This window comes from Mauremys mutica, chromosome 11, assembly GCF_020497125.1.
Source record: "Mauremys mutica isolate MM-2020 ecotype Southern chromosome 11, ASM2049712v1, whole genome shotgun sequence".
Lineage (NCBI taxonomy): Eukaryota > Metazoa > Chordata > Testudines > Geoemydidae > Mauremys > Mauremys mutica.
In genome coordinates this window covers 47,259,817-47,277,483 of record NC_059082.1, presented here as the reverse complement: position 1 = coordinate 47,277,483, position 17,667 = coordinate 47,259,817, and the positions used below count along the sequence as shown (strand labels likewise).

Sequence of the window (17,667 nt, the reverse complement as noted above, 5' to 3'; positions counted from 1 at the left end):
TTCATGTGAGTCACAACAGCTCAGCTACTCGCCACTAACCCTGCTCTGTACGGGAGCTCGTGACAAGCTGCCTGTTTCATTACCCGAAGAAGGGTTACAGTGAAACGACAGCGCTGGTGAACACTACAGTGCTGGTGAACACCGGTGCCCCGAAAGGAGAGAGGGGAGTACCAGGTGCTTTGTGTCCAAAACCAAATATTCAGAGTTAAAATATCTATCTATCTATCTATCTATCTATCACCTTAGTATTCTCCTATCTAGCTGTTTTGTCTTTTTGCAAATGTAAGGCCGTATGATTGACCTCAAGAGGGCAATAAGGGAAGTTGGGGGGAAGCCAATAAAAATCCTAATCCTGGATGTTTCCCACAGTGAATGGTTGTAATCTCTGAGGATCCTAGCCAGGAGGTGGGGAGACTAGCCAGCCTGCAGTCATGCATTAATGATAATAATGGCTGTGTCTCTTTAACTGGGTTTGGTCTACGACACTCTGTGTGTGTGTGTGTGTGTGCACGCATGCCAGCGTGTGCGTGTGAGACAGCTTGCATCTTTCAGATCGTGCTCTCTGGATACCAGCTCCGGGTTTGTTGGGGAGGAGGGGAAGTATATTTCAGTCCCCTGAGATTGCTGTCTTGCTTGCTTGCTTGCTTTTTTTTTTTTTTTTTTTTTTTTTTGGTGAGACAAATTCTCTCCCACCCTTATTTTGCAAAACATCAGAGTGGTGGGTTCTTCTCTGAAAGACTTGATCTAACGACGCTGTGTGGGAGGATCTAGCTCCCCAGTCCTGTATCTGACCCCGGCTGGGGGCTGGTTTATATCAGAGTGGGTGATTTGTTCTGTTTCTTCTCCTGATGCTGTTCTGCACATGAAAGGAGGAGCAGCTCCCGAAGAGGCATGGCATGAGCTGGAAGCAGCCGCTGGAGGTAAGGGCTGTATCTCGCTGCAGATCCTTTGGCGTACAAAGCTCCTTATGTCAGTTTGTATTGATGTCCCTAGGAAAACATCCCACCCAGAGGGATGCAGCTCGGTGCTACAATGAGAACCAGGGAAGATACAAGGGCTGTAATTATAGCCTTCCTTGATGATCATTGCCTAGTAGAGCTTGGGTTCTATAATGGCAGGCAAGCATCACCTTTCCAGTAGAACTAGGCTCCATTCATTTCCATCCAATGCAGTGTTCTTTGCTCTGCCCCGTGCTGCTTCTCTGACTGGCTGGGGGAAATGCTTTGGTGTCAGCCTCTTTTTTCTCTGCATTGAATAGAAATGGTGGAAGCTGAATTCCCAGATGCCAGTGGTTTGCGGTTGATTTATTTATTTATTTATTTATTCACTCCATAGACCTGAGGCCAATGCTGTGATTCGTGTGGTTGGCAATGTGCTGAATGCTTTGCTTTCTCAGCCCCCCAAGAGCATTTGGGTTAGCATCCTTTGGGGTGGAGTAGCTGGCTGGGCCAGTGGCTCAGAGCATGCTAGCGGGAGGGGGTTTCTCTTGCTCCTCAGCACTGTTCAGGATCATTGTCCATTGTGCTGTTCCCTTTGGCCATGCTCTGGCTCTGAATTGATGTGGCAATCACTCAAGCCAGTGAACCAGAGAGAGTGGCAGCGAATCAACCTCCTGGCTGACTGTTATGGACCCCACTACCTCACCCTGCCCACTGGTGTCAGGGAGGAGGAGTGGGAGGTGTGATGGCCGAAGAGAAATCTGGGCCCAGAGGGAAGGCTGGGGCATTGCTGCTGGCTTTAGGCTGGAGGCCGTCTGGCTTGTGTAACTTCTGTAGGTGGAACAGGCTTGTCAGGCCATAGAAATTTTGGGAAGTCGGTGTCTGTGCAGCTGGCCCATTGAAGCACCAGAAAGTTTTGATTGTGGGGAGGGGGCACTGGAACAAACTCTGCGGAGGAGTGTAAGAGCAGAGAGATTGCTCAGGGACTCAGCCCCCTGCCTGGCTGTAGCACACTGAGTCAGAGGCTCACCAACTGGCAGCATGGGAAGATGGAACCTTTCCTTCCTCTACTGGCAGCTGCAGCAGGAGCTTTTATGCCATTGGCCTGGGCATAACTTTTCACACTGAAAGGGTGGTGGAGAGAGGGAGAGAGAAAGAGAAAGACATAAGAACGGCCATATTGGATCAGACCAAAGGTCCATCTAGCCCAGTATCCTGTCTACTGACAGTGGCCAATGCCAGGTGATTCAGAGGGAATGAACACAACATGTAATCATCAAGTGATCCATCCCCTGTCACCCATTCCTAAAGTCTGGCCAACAGAGGCAGGGCCGGCTCTAGGATTTTTGCCACCCCAAGCAAAACATTTTTTGGCCGCCCCCCCTTTTTTTTTTGTGCCTCCCTGCCACCGGCCCCGCCCCAACTCCACCCCTTCTGAACTCCTTCCTCAAATCCCCAGCCCCTCTTCCTCCCCGGGCATGCCGCATTTCCCCCCCCCTCCCATTGCTTCCTTGGGGCCCCCCGCGACCTCCCGCCATAGCTCACCTCTGCTCCACCTGCTCCCCCCGGTGCGCCGCTGCTCTGCTTCTTCCCCTCCCTCTCAGGCGAGGGAGGATGGAGAAGCGGAGCAGCAGCGCATTCAGGGGAGCCAGGCGAAGCAGAGGCGAGCTAGGGTGGTGGGGTGCAGGAAGTAACGGGGGGTAGAGGAACCGCTCCCCGCTCCAGCTCACCTCCGCTCCACCACTGCTGCCTCCCCCAAGCATCCACCGCTCGGCTTCTCCTCCCTCCCAGGCTTGCCGCGCGCGAAACAGCTGTTTCGTGCAGCAAGGCTGGGAGGGAGGGGGGAGAAGCGGAGTGCCGGCGCATTCAGGGGAACAGGCAGAGCGGACGTGAGCTGGGGGGGCGCAGGAAGTAACAGAGGGTAGAGGAACCACTCTCCGCTCCAACTCAACTCCGCTCCACCACCGCCACCTCCCCCGAGTGCCCCACCACTTGGCTTCTCCTCCCTCCCAGACTTGCTGCGCGAAACAGCTGTTTCGCACACAGCAAGCCTGGGAGGGAGGGGGGAGAAGCGGAGTGGTGGCGGCTCACTCAGGGGATCAAGCGGAGGTGGAGCAGAGGTGAGCTGGGGCAGCGGGGGCACTTTTTCCCCATGCCCCATAGTCGGCATGATGGCTGGCACCAGAATGCCACCCCTAGAAATGTGCCGCCCCAAGCACTTGATTGTTTTGCTGGTGCCTGGAGCCAGCCCTGAACAGAGGCCAGGGACACCATCCTGGCTAATAGCCATTGATGGACCTATCCTCCATTAATTTATTTAGTTCTTTTTTTGAACCCTGTTATAGTCTTAGCCTTCACAACATCCTCTGGCAAAGAGTTCTACAGATTGACCTTCATCCCCACGGCTCAAAGCTTGAGCCAACCTTTCTTGCTAATTCATCTCTGGACCCTTCCTGTGAGTGCAGCTGGTTACTGCAGATTCATCCCATTCAAGGTGCTGGGTTTAACCCCCACAGGGATCCCAGTGGCTTGGCCTTTCCACCCAGCTCCCCTGTCCTCCCCGCTCTTGGAGAGCACATTGCTTTAGATGCATAATTGCAGGTTAGGTGTAGGACAACTCCGCTCTCAGTAACCTCTGGGCGAGCCCAGTCAAACCCAAGTAGTTGCAATTGGTGTAACTAGGCCACTGTGTATGGAGGGGTGTAGTGGGGGGAGCAGAAGTGATTGATAAAGCAGTGGCCTTTTCTGTAACCATCCTACTTCCATAGATCCAGGGCTGCTTACATTCAGTGTCGTGTCTGCTGTATCTATTTGCTTGAGGCCATCATCCAGGACCATGACATCAGGGACCCTTTCTTCTGGTCCTGACCTAAAGGGAAATCCACCTTCTGGGAGCTCAGGGCAGATGCTGAATAGAGCAGGAGCAGCTGAGGCATGGAAGGGAAGGCAGAGGAAAGGTAAAAGAGAGGGAAAGATGGCAGCAAGGTGACAGGAAGAGAGAGAGAGAGAATTCTGCTCTCTGGAATGATGTTCACATTGTCCCCAGCTGCCCTGTGTCCATGGTGTTTTCAGCCCTGTTATGCCCAGCTCTGCTGTCCCCACTGGAGCCCAACCCTGGACAGCAAAGGTGAAAACCCATTGAAAGGGTCAGGGCTGGAGAAGGAGGCGGGAGACCTGCAGGCACATTGAAAGCAATGTCAGCAGGATGATTGGCAGTGCCAGCAGTGCTATTATAGGGGCATAGGAAAGTCCCTAACGAAAATCAAGCAGGGTATGCTGGGAGGTCAGGCAAAACAGCAACATTCTGTTAGGCCCAGGACTGGCTTGTGGGGTTGGGCATGTCTTTCTCAAGCAGGAGCACCAAGACATTTATTCTTCAGTTTGTGCCTCTGATTCCCCTACTCCCTGTATATACCTGATGTAATTGCAGGTTACTCCACTTGGCTCTGATGCTAGAGGCAGGAACATTTGGGTGTGTTGGGCTTGTCTTCACTGCAATTTGAGTTATAACTCAAGTGTTGCCCCTACCTCCAGTCCTGTCCACATCACTCAAGTGTGGTGATGGCTGGCCCGTCAGGGGCTGTAGCTAAAGCTCATCAGCAGCTAACACGACCACTTTGCAGTGTGGCTGCAGGGTAGTGCCCCTCAAGGAGTGCATGCCCTCCAGTGCCTTCCCACAGCTCCCCTTCATGTGCCCAGAATGGACACGATTCCACAGAGCAAAGAACTAGGAGGCATGCCCCCGAACTCTTAGCACCACATGTGTGAGTGCAGGGCCAGGGTGGAGAGTTAGTTTGTACTCGAGCTGGGGTAACTGAAGAGGGTAACTCCAGTGAGCTCGGCAGTGTGACTACCCTTTGGGAAGGTCCCGCTAGGAAGGTTGTTGGACTGATACAGTGCTTTGCCCACATGGTTTGCACCCACTTTGATAAGTCCACATGTCTCTAGCCCTCTGTATGATGGTGTCTAAGTGCCCCACTCCTTCCCTGCTCTGACATGTACCTGACACAGTCCAGCTCCACAGCTGGTGTAAATCAGCCCACTGACTTCCACAGAGTGACACCAGTTTATACTAGTTAAGGATTGGGCCCAGAGAGTTTTAGCCTGGAGGGCCTCATACTTCATCTCAGGCAAATCATGCAAGGGACGAGCCACTTTGCTTGGCTAAGTAAGAGACAGGATGGGAGCTCTAGTCACACCAGCCCCTCATTGTCATGAACTTGGAGAGTCACTTCTCTCCCACAGCTGGCTATGCTTGGAGCAGTAGAAAGAGCCAGGGTTGGGGCAGTGGGCTGAGAATAGTGCTGGGGGCCAGGAATTCATGAGTTTGAGTTCCAGGCCAGCCACTGATTTGGTGTGGGACATCAGGCAAGTCACTTCATAATAATAATACCCTGCCCGTTTGAAGATCTTAGAGCACTTTACAAACAGCAGCAAATCCACTTTCCTGTGATGCTGATGAGTGCCACTGAGGCAGTGAGAAGGGAGGTAACTTGGCCCAGGCACCAATGACAGAGTCAGGAACTCAGAGCCCCAGATCATTTCTTCTGTGCTTTAGCAGATTCCGCACTGCGGAATTGGGGTGATGCTAGCTTCTTTCCGCCATGGGTGAGGCTCAATCAGTTCATGCTTGTAAAGTCTTTGGATAACTTGAGAGCCAAGTACTATTATTATTTGACTCTAATTGTTATCAGCAGCATCCTGGGTTGTCTCCCACACCCACACACACACACACACACACCGCCATGGGCGCACAGCTAGCTGTGCAACTTTCTGGTGAAATGTGCATGCAGGTGAGTTAGTGTCTCCCAGACCCCCCTCCCATCCACACCCCAGTGCATCTACCCAGCAAGGAGTGGAGTGAGCCTAAGGGCTTCTCAAATCAACAGGCAGCTCCAGCAGAGACAGCCTGATCTTTCCGTGCCATCCCAGGGACACGCAAACACCCATGTGCTCTGCTGCACTTGGAGCCTGCCAGTGAAAAGCCAGTAATGTTTGGGTCCTGCTCCACTCAGAGAGGATGGCTCTGAGAGGTGGATTCTGCTGGACTCCAATGCTGGCATCTGAGTCCCAGGGATGTTTTTCCCTGCTGTGTAGAACCTGGGTTATGAATCCTGGTATTCTAATCCCCACCTTTGTGGGCCCTGCGCTAGCAGATCCCATGCTTTCCATCTCTACACTGGTGATTTTGCATTGTGCTCAAGGCTGGGCAGTTGAGGTCTGGCAGCTGAGTTTCCCAGGGCTTACATGCAGGAATGTGGTGTGTTGGAGAGGATGAGGCAGTATTCCTTTTGGAACCAATGCAGACTCTGCCAGGGCACTGCTGGGACAGGAGGAAATCTTAGAAACTGCAGCAGGGCACTTTCTGCTGGCAAGAGGTAGCAGACACTGACTGGAGGCTGCTTTGAGAAATCAGCTGATGCTCTTGTCATAGCTCAGGCTGCTGGCATTCTAGTTGCCATGGCAAGGCACTGGTGCTGCTGTGGGGAAGCTCTTGCTGCATCCCAGGACCGGACACTGCTGTGTGGAATCTCCTGCTGCTGGCTTACCAGCTGGGCACACAATGAGCTCTGCTGTGTAGCACTCAGAAGGACTAGCCAAGCTCCCATTCTCGGACTGTTGTAAATCTTTGTACACCCTCAAGGAGGGTGAGGGACGTTGCTTTATAGTGGGTGGGAATTTTGTTAGCATCAATTTTTCATTATTTTCCCTCACAGCTTTCCTCTGACAGCTGGTCACTTAGGGTATGTCTACACTACAGGAGTAGTTCGATTTAACTTAGGTCGAATTTGTGGATTCGACCTGATGAATTCGAATTTGTGTATCCACACCAAGGACACTAATTCGACTTTGTGAGTCCACACTAACGGGGCAAGCGTTGACATTGGAAGCGGTGCATTCTGGGCAGCTATCCCACAGTTCCCGCAGTCCCCGCTTCCCATTGGAATGCTGGGTAGAGCCCCCAATGCCTTCTGGGGGAAAAATGTGTCGAGGGTGGTTTTGGGTAACTGTCATCATTCAACCGTCACTCCCGCCCTCTCTCCTTGAAAGCGCCGGCGGGAACTCTGTTCGCGCACTTTTCTGGTCAGTGACAGCGCGGACGCCACAGCACTGCGAGCATGGAGCCCGCTGCGATCATCGCTGCACTTATGGCCGTTGTCAACTCCTCGCACCTTATCGAACACCTCTTCCACAGTCAGCTGCTGAGAAATCGGGCGAGGAGGCTCCGGCAGCGCGGTGAGGACGTGAAGTGTCAGAGTGGCACAGACCTCTCACAAAGCACGGTACGCCGCGCCGTGGAGATTATGGTGGCAATGGGTCACGTTCATGCTATGGGACGGCGATTCTGGGCCCGGGAAACAAGCACGGACTGGTGGGACCGCATAGTGCTGCAGGTCTGGGATGAATCACAGTGACTGCGAAACTTCAGGATGTGTAAGGGCACTTTCCTTGAACTGTGTGACTTGCTGGCCCCTGCCCTGAAGCGCCAGGACACCTGTATGCGAGCAGCCCTGAGTGTGCAGAAGCGAGTGGCCATAGCCCTCTGGAAACTTGCAACGCCAGACAGCTACCGGTCAGTAGCAAACCACTTTGGCGTGGGCAAATCTACTGTGGGGGTTGCTGTGATGCAAGTAGCCCACGCAATCGTTGACCTACTGCTCTCAAAGGTGGTGACCCTGGGAAACGTCCAGGTCGTCATAGATGGCTTCGCCGCGATGGGATTCCCAAACTGCGGTGGGGCTATAGATGGCACTCACATCCCTATCCTGGGACTGGCCCACCAGGCCAGCCAGTATATTAACCGAAAGGGCTACTTTTCAATGGTGCTGCAAGCACTGGTGGACCATAAGGGACGTTTTACCAACATCTACATCGGGTGGCCGGGCAAGGTTCGTGACGCGCGTGTGTTCAGGAACTCTGGTCTGTTTAGACGCCTGCAGGAAGGTAGTTTCTTCCCGGAACACAAAGTAAGTGTTGGGGATGTGGAGATGCCGACAGTGATCCTCGGGGACCCAGCCTACCCGCTAATGCCCTGGCTCACGAAGCCCTATACAGGCGCCCTGGACAGTGACAAGGAGCTCTTCAACTACCGGCTGAGCAAGTGCAGAATGGTGGTGGAGTGTGCTTTCGGACGTCTCAAGGGGAGATGGAGGAGCTTACTCACTCGCTCGGATCTCAGCTAAACCAATATCCCCATTGTTATTGCAGCTTGCTGTGTGCTCCACAATCTCTGTGAGAGCAAGGGGGAGACCTTTATGGCGGGATGGGAGGTTGAGGCAAATCGCCTGGCTGCTGATTACGCTCAGCCAGACACCCGTGCGATTAGAAGACCCCAGCGGGAAGCGCTGTGCATCCGGGAGGCTTTGAAAGCTAGGTTCCTCAGAGAGCAGGGTAACCTATGACTGTCCAGTCTCTTTACAGAGAAGCTGAACCTGCCCCTGTTTCAGTTACTATTGACTTTTTTCAGCGGTTACATACCCCGTTCACCAGGTTTCCCCCCTTCCAACAGACGTTTAAAAATAAAGTTATTGGAACATTTTTAATTAACAAAGTTTTCTTTACTAACGAATTCTCGTTCAAGGGTTCCAACAGGGATGCAGACTGTGGTGGGTACGGTGTGCAGTGATGTACAGACCGCTTCTACACTCGAGGACTGACAGGCTCCTGCTCCTACAGCGGTCTCTGGGGGGAGGACGGGGGAGGGTGTGCAGGAAGGGGTGGGTTTGCAGGAAAGGGTGAGGGGTGTGTGGGAAGGGTGAGTAGGTGTGGGTGGATGATGGCTCTGGCTGGGGCTCAGGGCATCGGAGAGGTTCATGGCTAGGGTGGAAGGGCATGGTAAGGGCAGCCTGCCTTGCCATTTGTGGATGCCAGGCGCTCGGACCCTGGGGCAACATACACCTCCCAGACTGACCTGGGGCAGCAGACACCTCGCAGAGTGACCCGGGTGCCTAGTGACTGCACTCTGTGTGTGACCTGCTGTTGATCCTGCCCCCATGTCTGTACCCTGTTAATGGTGGCTGTCCTATGCAATTAACAAACCCCTCCCCCACCCTTCACACAAAGTCTTCTGCAAAGAAACATGACGGAAACAGTAATGAACAGCAAACTATTTTTAATACTCAACTACACAGTTGGGGGATGAAACTGGGATTTGGGATCGGGTGAGCCAGGAAGGCAAGCAATTCTCATACTTTAGGGAATGAGAGCTGTTTGGTACATGAGCGCTCTGCTGGGGTGGAGTGACAATTTTCACGGCCCCTAGCGCCCCTCCTTCTTGTGATTTTGGGTGAGGGGGGGACAGGACTTTGTGGCGGGGGAGGGCGGTTGCAGATACAGTTCAGGGGGGCTCTCTGCTCCTGCCTGCGGTCCTGCAGAACATCCACAAGGCGCCGGAGCGTGTCCGTTTGCTCCCTCATTAGTCCAAGCAGCGTTTGAGTCGCCTGCTGGTCTTCCTGCCGCCACCTGTCCTCCCATTCGCTGTGTGAGCGCTGCTGCTGAGAGAGGGTCTCCCTCCACTGGCTCTGCTGGGCCGCCTCGGCTCTGGAGCTGGCCATCAGTTCAGAGAACATCTCGTCCCGAGTCTTTTTCTTTCGCCACCTAATCTGCGCCAGCCTCTGTGAGGGGGATGCCGGGGCAGTTTGGGAAAGAGCCGCAGCTGTGTGATGGGAAAAAGGAAGTGATTTCCTTCCAAAGATACATGTTTGCGAACACTGAACACAGTCTACTCAGTTTCTGTGAACAAGACCATACAGGGAACCTAATCTCAGGACAAGTTCGAATTTTCGGCATTCGCTTTCATTGCCTGGGGTCTTGCACTGGAGATCGGACAAGCGGGGCAGGACAGCAGAATCCGTGTAGCAGCCAGGCCTGGTAAGCCGGAAACTTTAGGCTGCTTAACAGTTAATGGATAGCAGGGCCCTCCTGCTGCAGGCAATCTGGAAAGCATAAAGTCTGACCCTGTTCCAGCCCCTCGCGGCTGTCCCCGGGAAAGATCCCTGTATGCTTTTCCTCTGCAGCCTACAACACGTGGCTGTTAAACGACGGTCATTGTTATGCAAAGGAAAAGTCAAGCATTCACAATAGTAACATTAAAGTAATTCCCCTAATTAGATGCAGCAGTCGCCGAGCGAGATCACCCTGAGGCGGGTCTCCAGGACAAACAGAGAGCGAATGCTGCGTGAATCCCTGCACAGACCAGGGCCCTATGCTTCCATGCTGGTCGAGGCGATGCTACCATTATACCTCCTGATGGCCTGGCGCGGAAGAGTGTGCTTCCACGGAGCACCCAACAAGGCACCTCTCCCCAGGAACCTCCTAAGGAGTCTTTTCGAGTACCTCTCAGAGAGCTTCGTTGAACTGTCCCAAGAGGATTTTTGTTCTATACCTATATGCATTGACCTTCTTTTTATATAGTTTTTATTCCTGTTTTGTTAAGAAATAAATGTTTACATGTTTATAGCACTTACCGACTGATCCTTCCCCTGATTCGGAGTCCGGGTTAACGGCCGGGGAGGGTTGGTAGGGGATCTCTGTGAGGGTGATGAAGAGATCCTGGCTGTCGGGGAAAGCAGTATTGTAACCGCTGTCGCCTGCCTCGTCCTCCACAAACCCTTCCTCATCTTCCCCATCGGCGAACATCGCCGAGAAACTGCCCCTCGACACTATCCCATCCTCAGAGTCCACGGTCACTGGTGGGGCAGTGGTGGCAGACCCACCGAGAATGGCATGCAGTGCCTCGTAGAAGCGGCATGTCTGGGGCTGGGCTCCGGAGCGTCCGTTTGCCGCTTTGATTTTTTGGTAGCCTTGTCTCAGGTCCTTGATTTTCACGCTGCACTGCGTTGCATCCCGGCTGTATCCTCTGAGTGCCATGGCTTTGGAGACCTTCTCGTAGGTCTTTGCATTCCGTTTTTTGGAGCGCAGCTCCGAAAGCACAGACTCATCGCCCCACACAGCGATCAGATCCAAGACTTCCCGGTCAGTCCATGCTGGGGCCCTCTTTCTACTCTGAGATTGCATGGACTCCTCTGCTGGAGAGCTCTGCATCGCTGCCAGTGCTGCTGAGCTCGCCACGACGTCCACACAGGAAATGAGATTCAAACTGGCCAGACAGGAAAAGGAATTCAAATTTTCCCGGGGCTTTTCCTGTATGGCTGATCAGAACATCCGAGCTCGGACTGCTGTCCAGAGCATCAACACAGTGGTGCACTGTGGGATAGCTCCCGGAGCTAGTAAGTTCGATTTGTATCCACACCTAGCCTAATTCGACATAGCCATGTCGAATTTAGCGCTACTCCCCTCGTTGGGGTGGAGTACCGAATTCGAACTAAAGAGCCCTCTAGGTCAAATTAAATGGCTTCCTGGTGTGGACGGGTGCACGGTTAATTCGAATTAACGCTGCTAAATTCTAATTAAAGTCCTAGTGTGGACCAGGCCTTAGTAGTTTGATGGGCTGAAATTTACCCCAACAGTAACTGAAGTCAGAGAAGTTACACCAGGGATGAATTTGGCCTTCTATCTCGAGATTGGCTGTGCTTTCCTTCAGCATCTTGGCCCTCTCGCCTCTGACTATAATCCCTGCCGACTTAGTTGTGGGAAACAATTCATCTTAGTGGGATTCTGTGCCAAGAGAAGGAAAGGGTCTGTATGAGGGATAGGGTGGACAGGCTGATTCTGCATGGTGATGGTAAATTTGGGGCTAGAAGGGCCAGTCCTCCTGTGAGACAGAGAGCTGACTGATGCCAATGTATCTCTGTTGTTCACATAGGGGGAAGCAAGCCCTCAGCGCCTCAATTTCCCCATCAGTAGAATTGAGACAGGGGCTCTGGAACAGTTAACAAATTAATCTTGGCAAAGTTATTATCATTATCTATACTGCCATTGCACCTAAAGGGTCCCATCCACCAGTGACATGCTGACGTATCTGCAATAGAGACACATCAGAAAGGAGAGACTTGCCCAGTTGACCCTGGACTAGAACCCAAGTCTCTGAGATTCCAGTCCAGTGCTTAGCCTCTGGCCCACATGTCTCCTCCCATAGTCTTATTACTGATCCAACTCTTGGCACAATTCAGTTAATGTTCCTCCAATACTCTGAAATGTGTCACCTGTCTGAAGTCACTCACTGCAGACTATCTAGAAATGTCAGCAATATGACAGCTGTGCTCCCTGTTATATTTTGTGAACATTGCTGTCTTGCTAGAGTACCTGTGGGTGGGCCCCAGTCTGCTGACTTCAGTGCTGGAATCTGTAGCACTGCTGGACTTCTGAATGACTACTGTGAAGAGGTAAACTAGCTTTTTCTCTGGAGATCCACAGCAGATTGGAACTGTTTGAGATATTTGAAGTGGAGGCATGAGAAGGACACAGTTCAAAGAATATCAGGGTTGGAAGAGACCTCAAGAGGTCATCTAGTCCAATCCCCTGCTCAAACTAGGACCAACACCAACTAAATTATCCTAGCCAAGGCTTTGTCAAGCTGGACCTTAAAAACCTCTAAGGATAGCGATTCCACCACCTTCCTAGGTAACCCATTCCAGTGCTTCACCACCCTCCTAGTGAAATAGTGTTTCCTAATATCCAGTCTAAACCTCCCGCACTGCAAATTGAGACCATTACCTTGTCCTGTCATCTGCCACCACTGAGAATAGCCTAGCTCCATCCTCTTTGTTCAGAAATACTGGTATCATTCTGTCCTTTCCACCCCCACTTGGGGGAGGGTGAACATTTTGGGAGCTTGAAATTGGATTCAATTTCCAAATGCAGGGCTAGAACCGCAGCTAGTGTAAATCAGTGTAGCTGGATTGACTTCACAAACATGGACTTCAGTGGAGCTATGCCTCTTTAGGTCAGCTGAGGATCTGGCCTAGAATGTTGTTTCCTCTGTCAAATACAAACACATTGACTCACTGCAGGTTTTCTCATGAGTTCAGGGCTCCTGGAACTGCTCTCTCTCGCGCGCGCTCTCTGTAGTAGGAAAAAAGCATTGGTTTTGATTTTAAAAGGTCAGGGAAGAAGGATGATTTTGTGGGGACAGGAGACATTAATTCTATTCCTGGTTCTGATATGGATTCCCTGCTCGGTCACTTAATTGATTTTTTTGCCTTGGTTTTCCCATCTGAAGTATGGGAATAATCCTGCTTCCCCATCTCACAGGAGTGCATGCCTTTGTTCATTAGTGCCTGGGAAAGTGTCGAGTTCCACTAGAGGCAGGTGCTGTGTATGTGCAAAGTATTATTATAAAAGGCAAATATAAATTATTGCATGGAATCCACAAGGAGGCAGAGAGATATGTTATACTTTGGTCCAATCAGCCTTGTCAGTGTCCCTTTAAGACCTCTGATAGACTAATAAGCCATTTGCTTGCCTTAGCCAAAGAAGTAATAGTAGAGGAAAAGGCTGGTGCTGCAGCACCTAGAGGAATGTCAGAGGAGGGGAAAGCCATGGGCATGGATGTTTGTGACTCCCCAAGGTGTGAGGCAGTGGAGGATCAGGCTATGAAGATGCAGTGATTCCTATTAATCTCCGGAAGTTTTATTTACCCATCTGTGGTTTGGGTATTTTGCTGAGCTGAACCAAATCAAGCCACATGGAGTAGCATATTGTAAGGCTTCAAAGAGTGCTTGTGGCTGCCTGCTCTGACTCCGTCCTTTGATCAGGAGACCAGCTTGCTCCTGCCTATGGTAATGGAGCTTTTTGGTTCTAGTGCTGCCTGTGGATTTATTTATTCCTCCCCCTCCCCTGGTGGGAGAAGAAATTGTTTGGGCTCCATGGAAAGTGAATGCGGCAGCCCCTGCTCTGCAAGTAGGCTCCAAGGAACTGGGAAATGCAGAATGTGCTATTTCCGAGGTGACAGGCAGTTCCTATTGAGGCATTCAGAAACCTCAGTGATGGGCACAGTAGAAAATGCACTGTTTGGTTGGAAGGTAGGTAGATAGATAAGAAGCAGCTGAGAAGAGGGCTGTATCTGTATGAAGTGCTGTCTGGCTAGTTTAGACTGTCAGTCTGATCAGTTAGCAGGGGAGTGACTCTTTGCAGGTTCTCCTAAAGCCTTTTTAATCACGTGACTTTTATGGCTGTGAGGAGGACCAGAAGCAAAGAAGTACTTATTCATGTAAATAATGCCAGGGCAGAGAATTTCCCCCTAACCCCCATGTGTGCATGCACCTTCCTCCCACTGCATGTATGCACACACACACACAGAGTGCCTGTACCCGCTGCATGAATACATATACACATCCATCCCTACCCCTTATGCATGCATCCACCTGCATGCAAACACATAGAAAGCACGCCCTATCCCATCTCGCTTCTCCCCATGTACACACACTTCCATGGTGCAGAAACCCTTCCACAGTCTGTGCATACATGCACCTCCATGCACACAGACACACCAACCCATACCTCCCTGTGTATATACACACACTCTAGAGTTGGAGCAGACCGGCAAAGTTCAGATCTGGATCTCCATTTACACAGTGCTTAGGGGTCTGAGTTCACTGACAGACAGACTGAAAACCATGCAGGCAGATCAGGAGTGAGAATGATCTGAACGAGCAACAGGGAGTCAAGTGGAGTAAGGGTGGAGATGGGAGAAGGGGATTTTGGGGGCTAGTTTCAGGTCCTGTGGGAGTGGGTGTGACTCCACTGAAGTCAGTGTCATTCCACACATAGAGCTGGCAGAATTATTCACTTCAAGTACATTATCTGTCAAACATCACCTCTTTTTTCCCTGGGTCTTTGCAAATCATCAGCCAGATTTTCTTCTTCATTCTTCAATAGCATTTGCCAACCATTTTGCATGGATGATTTCTGAGCCTACAAAACTGTTTGCTACTCTCATTGTGCTGTTAGAGTCATGTGGTATCACCTCTGCTACCGGACTGGACATGTGGAATCTTTTTAAATAGGAGAGTGAAGGATCTGAATGATGACTAATGGATAGCGATTACTAATAGCAAAGACTCTTGTTTGCCCACGTATACCCCTGACCCCTTTGCTCATATGAGCCATTCCTCAAGAGGCAAGCGAGCCAGAACCCGCTGGGCAGATCCACATGAACTTGGCTGGTGTTTCTATAGCACCCCACCAGCACTGGCCAGCCTGATCTAATTGCTGGAAATTTCTCTCTTGATGCTCTGTCCTTTCATAACAACCCCTATGGGGAGGGCTCCTAGGGTAGACCTGGGAAGCTGAGTTTTGACTTTACCACTGGGCTGCAGATTAAACCCCTGCTAGTTCCTGGAGTTGCCAGTCCCTCCTGGAGCCCTGTGGATTTGCAGAGGATTCTTCTCCGCCATGGAGGAGTACAAGGTACCTCTAATGAGCTGGTATCCAGGAGGGAAGAGGATGGACTGAGAAGATCTGGGTGGCAGTCACTTGTCCAGTGAAACTATAAAAAAACATCCCCACGAATACAGATGGAGGAGAAGAAAGAGGCGGCTGAATGAATGGACCATTGGGCTTCCTTCTGGAGAAAAGGGAACTGTTTGGAATTACCTCCACTGGAGCACATGGTAAGCCAACTGCCTGTGCCAAATTCTCTGCTGGTGCAAATGGGTGAAGCTCCCATTGTGTTCCCTCCCCTGTGTTCAAGCCAATAGGCAAAACCCTTGTAGGAGGGTTTTTTAAACTGGAAAGAGAAGGTACTGGGGAAGGTCTTGAAAGGGGGATTACACCAGTCATGGGAACAGGGAGGATGGGACAGAATGGTTTATGGGCAGAAGATAAAGGGAAGGAACTGGACAATCAGTGTAGTCTCACTCTTGAAGGTAGACTATCACATGATCCGAAGTGTCCTCATCACAATACGAGAAGCATGGCAGACTTGCAGGGTGAGCTAGAGGTTTTGGTTAATATGGAAGATCACAGCTTAATGCAAGTGTGACTGGCTGTCTGAGTGGTTACGGGAATGGGGCTGGCTGGTTAATGTGGAGGGCTATAATGATAGTGCATTTACAGATCCAAAGGATCCGAGAGTGAGAGAGACACTACACATGGAACTCATTTCTTCCACCAGCAACGTGTGGCCCATCTGCAATGAAGCACAACTGTTTAACAGCACATGGCAATCCCATACAACAGTTTAGGACAGGAAGTGAAGTGGGGTTCTTTATTGAGTTGAGGGAGATTTTGTAGTCTGGACCTCATTTTTCTATGCAGAGGACTGCACTGCTGTCAGCACAGTGCCCCAGCATCACGCTGGCATCACCCTTGTTATGCCTATTTTACTGATAGGTAAACAGAGGCACTAAGTTGGTAAGTGACTTGTGCTGGGTCACCCAGTGAGTCAGTTACTTAGAACCTAGGATTTCTGAGTCACACTTCCTTGATCTAACTACTAGACCATGCTACCTCACACTGTAAGCTTAAGGCAGAAAACAGGGTAAGACTGTGGGGAACAAGAAACATGAATTATCTTTTAAAAAAACTCCCTTCAAATGAGCCATTTGATCTAGTTCATCTGTGCATTGGGCGAGTGAGGGCTGGTCTACACTGCAGGGGTGGGGTCAATGTAAGATACACAACTTCAGCCACGGGAATAGCGTAGCTGAAGTCGACGTACCTTATTTCAACTTACCTCCCATCCTCACGGTGCGGGATTGACGGCCACAGCTCCCCCGTCAGCTCCGCTTCTGCCTCTCGCCCTAGTGGAGTTCCAGAGTCGACAGGAGCACGTTCGGGGATCGATTTATTGCGTCTAGATGAGACGCGATAAATCGATTCCCCCGATAGATTGATCACTACCCGCCGATCCGGCGGGTAGTGTGGACGTACCCTGATTTGTGAATGAGGGCGGAGGAGGAACTGCCTTATTTTCAAGGCATGAATTCAGTTTGGAAGATTTGATTTTCTGGTCAGCCAAATTTCTGCAACTAGCTGTATGAGCTACCAGACATTTTCTGGCCATCGTGCTTTGTCTGGGAATTGTCTACTTTTTATACCCAGCACTCTGAGTCTTGTCAGCTGCCTCTATTACAGTCAGGGGTCCGTCTCGCTGTGCCGTTCCCATGGTGGTCTGCAGGGTGTGAAGTGCAATGCAGGCTAAATAGTCCCCAGTGCAACGATCAGTATGTCTCTAGGAGCTCTCCAGACAGCTGGTTAGCAGATGGCTTTACAGCAGTGGATGCTGAGCCCCAGTACCAGAATAGAGACCCCTGAACTCATAGGACATTCCACTCTGGATTTGGCAGCTTGTTATTATTTGTGCAATAGGCCCAACCTGGACCTTTGTATCCAGAATGCTCTGGAACATTGGGAAGAAGGTTCAGATTCAGACCTGATTCTGGTTTCAAACTTGGCATCTCAGCTCCACCATCCACTGAAAATATTGGGTGTGTTGAACACTTGGGCCCAGATCCTCAGCTGATGTAAAATCAGTACAGTTGCACTAAAGTCAATGGAACTATGTGATTAGCACCAGTGGAGGAGCTAGCCCTTAGTGAGTCTTTGATATTGTGATTCTTACTAAAGTTTTAGACAGGGTTACTATGCTAGTGGGTATGGGGAAGCTGTACACATGATCTGCCTTGATTTTAGGAAGGTTTTTGACACAGTCCCACATGACATTCTCATAAACAAACTAGGGAAATGTGGGCTAGATTAAATTACTATAAGGTGGGTGCACAACTAGTTGAAAGACTATACTCCAGGAGTAATTATCAATGCTTTGCTCTCAAACTGGGGGGATGTATCTAGTGGGGTCCCACACAGGTCAGTCCTGGGTCTGCTA

At 51.0% G+C, this 17,667-nt stretch overlaps 1 protein-coding gene across 1 annotated transcript in view; it reads left to right on the top strand.

Annotated features, from left to right (window-relative positions):
• Nucleotides 1-829: 829 nt before the first annotated feature.
• Nucleotides 830-17,667, top strand: part of FBXL16 (F-box and leucine rich repeat protein 16) — a 93,328-nt gene continuing 76,490 nt past the window's right edge. Inside the window, exon 1 of the mRNA XM_044980418.1 lies at nt 830-920. The gene's annotated coding sequence lies outside the window, so the exon portion shown is untranslated. The remainder of the gene's footprint in view (nt 921-17,667) is intronic.